At 43.4% G+C, this 3,315-nt stretch overlaps 1 non-coding gene across 1 annotated transcript; it reads right to left on the bottom strand.

Annotated features, from left to right (window-relative positions):
• Positions 1 to 1,532: 1,532 nt before the first annotated feature.
• On the bottom strand, positions 1,533 to 1,675 carry LOC123937835. The gene has a single exon (XR_006817617.1). It is a non-coding gene; the product is annotated as a small nucleolar RNA SNORA67 (small nucleolar RNA).
• Positions 1,676 to 3,315: the final 1,640 nt, after the last annotated feature.

Raw genomic sequence — 3,315 nt, forward strand, 5'->3', positions numbered from 1 at the left:
GCCAACTTAAAATTTCTACCAGTAAAACTAACAGTACCAATATTAGATACTCCTATTTAAAAATATCTCCAGGGCTGCCTGGCTGGCTTGGTCAGTGGAACATGAGATGCTTGATCTCAGGGTTGTGAATTTTTTTTTTAAGGATTTTATTTATTTGACAGAGAGAGATAGATCACAAGCAGGCAGAGCAGCAGGCAGAGAGAGGAGGGAAAGCAGGCTTCCTGCTCAGCAGAGAGCCCGATGCTGGGCTTGATCCCAGGACTCTGAGATCATGACCCAAGCCGAAGGCAGAGGCCTAACCCACTAAGCCACCCAGACGCCCCAGGGTTATGAATTTTGAGCCCCACGTTGGGTATAGAGATTACTTAAAAATAAAAAATCTTAAAAATCTCCATAAAGTAGTAGTTTACAAAGAAAATTTTACTTTAATTTGCATTTATTTATGTAGAGTAGGGTCCACACGCAGCATGGAGCCCAATGTGGGGCTTGAACTCATGACCCTGAGATCAAGACCCGGAGCTGAGATCAAGAGTTGGATATTTAACTGACTCAGCCACCAAGCACATCTTAATTTGCATTTTGATGAGATCAAAGATTTTCAAATATTAGTTATTTGTATTTTTTTGTGTGTCAACTCTTTTTGTGTTTATACTCTATACCTCACAAGTATTAGCGGCATTGATTTCTTCCATATGGATATGTATGAGTTCATATATTATGGTATTACTCCTTTATCAGTATTTATTCCCAATATTTTCCAAATGTTGTGTCTTTTAATTTTATGTGTCCATGGGCATCTGGGTGGCTCAGTCAGTTGAGTATCTGACTCCTGGTTTCTGCTCAGGTCATGATCTCATGGGTCCCGAGATTGAGCCCTACCTTGAGCACTGGGTTCAGCAGGGAATCCTCACCATGAGTCTCTCTCTCTGCCCCTCCCCTGACTCATGCATTTGTACACAAGGTCTCTCTAAAATGGATAAATCTTTTTTTTTCACGGTTCCTTCTTTTGCCTCAAAAAGTGACATTTATTCAAAGAAAAAAATGAAAGATGTCCATCCCTTGGTTCCCTTCCCTTCCCCCTCCTGTTCCTCTTCAGTCCCCCAGACTGAACCCTGGGTGGGGCTAGGTAGCAGGACAGCTCCTCAGATGAGGTCAGTGACATTGAGGGACATCACTTCAATGGAGGTGTTGTAGAAGGTCTTGCTGTCTTCCCCCAGACTGAACCCTGGGTGGGGCTAGGTAGCAGGACAGCTCCTCAGATGAGGTCAGTGACATTGAGGGACATCACCTCAATGGAGGTATTGTAGAAGGTCTTGCTGTCTTCTTCTGTCGCCATGTTAATAGCCACACCCTACGGCCAAACCGTCCACTGACCAATTCTGTGGATATTGTTTTCCCTGCTCGTGGGAAGGTCATAGTTGATGACTAAAAAAATCTGCTGCACATCAATGCCTCTGGCCTAGGTCAGGGGAGAGGACACGACAGCATGAGCACGAGGAGGGGACACAATTGAGCCACAAGGGACTAGAGTTGAGTGTAGGCAGCCAAAGGAAGGCAAAGGAAACAGACATGCCCTCTCCCCCAGCAACCTCAGGCATGCCAGATTTTCTTTGAAGTTGCTACTTTCCTGAAGAGGAGCACGAGCAGGACCCCTGGAGGGGGAATCAGCTTGGATTAAAATGGATAATTCTTTAAGTATTTATTGGGTAACTCTTTTGGGTCCTCTACCTCTTTGGGGGCTTTGTACTGTCAATAAACTTTGATTTACTATCACTCAAATCTTGCTTTGTTGCCCCCCCAAAATGAATAAAAAATAATTTAAGAAGTATTTATTCAGTATCTACCATGTTCCAGGTACTGTGGTAGGAATTCTATGTTATTCTTCAAATTACTTTATGTATAGAATCACACACATTTTGTCTTTCTGTTATTTAAAGTTTAGAAAGGTTGAACTTTACGATTGGGCATAAACCATGTAAGATCCCGTATCACTGTCTGGGAATAAAATTGGCCCTTTCTCTCTCTCAGGGATTGCAAGAGGATGCTGGGCAGGGATACAGTCATCCAATGCTTGGCTAAGGTTACAAGATCAGCCCAGTCAAAGCAGTTCCCTCACATGGCTGGCAAATTGGTGAGGCTGTTGGTAGAGGCTCTTGTTCCTCTCGACATGGTCCCATTACAGAGCTGTTTGAGTGCAGTTGTGTATACACTAGCTTCCCCCAATGCAAGCACTCCAAAAGAATGAAGTGGAAAGCTGCAATCAGTGCCTTTATGACCTAGCCTCAGAAGCCACACACCTTCAGCTGTATTCTATGGATGGGACCAGTACTGATTCAAAGGGCTGGAGGGGACTACATTTCCAGAGGTGAGAATCATTGGAGGTTACCTTGGAAGCTGCCTACCAAGGATCCTAACATCTTAACTTTCCTGTAATATAGTTTATAAAGCAGGTATTGATAATTTTGCAACAACTTGTTCAATTCTAGTTTCGTGACATTCTGTTGTTTTAAACAGTGTTCTCAAACACACCTGCGCACATGGGTGCACCTAAGCATTTAAGACTTTCTGTTCGACAGTTAAAGTTCCACACATTAAAAACCCTCTGCTATATAGTATCAGCACATGAACTTCTTTAGGGCATTAGATCCCACCTCACGCTCTCTAACTTAGAGGAAACAGAGTTCAAGACGGCAGATTGACTTCTACTTACTGGTAATCTGTAAATTAACGAAGAAACACTTTTGAGTTTTACCAAAAACTTTTAATTTTCTAGAAATCTTTATCTGTGTGCAATATCCACGTGCATTAAAAAGATCTTGCAGATTATACTACTAACTGCTGAAGGTGACTCAAGCGAGAGGATTTACAGAGTGGCTGGGTAGAAATTCAGAAAGGCGAAAAGGTCAAGTCACAGTAAAGGAAGACAGTTTTTTACAGCTAACTTTCACCTCTTCTGCAAGACAGGCGGAGGATATGCCTCTGTGAAACCTGTTTGGAACTTTCGCTTTTATTTTGCCACTGGCCCTGTTCTAATTAAAGTTTGTTCATTCATGGACCTAAAACAGAGTAGCCCTAGGTTTTGCCATTCTGGGAAATTTCCGGGGCAGCAAAGGTTTAGCTGGGAGGCTACGTAGGCCAGAATGGGGGTGTAGGAAGGATCAAACTAGTTCCCAAAGAAGTGAGGATTTTACTCCCCAAATAGTATCCTTATTCTGGCAACAAAGGCTTAGGGCTGCTGTCCAACAGAGCTTCCCTCCCCCCCCCGCCCATTCCCCATCTCCCGACCAACAAGCCATGGTTGGTGACATATTCCCT

The sequence above is a fragment of the Meles meles genome, chromosome 2 (assembly GCF_922984935.1).
Source record: "Meles meles chromosome 2, mMelMel3.1 paternal haplotype, whole genome shotgun sequence".
Taxonomy (NCBI): Eukaryota; Metazoa; Chordata; class Mammalia; order Carnivora; family Mustelidae; genus Meles; species Meles meles.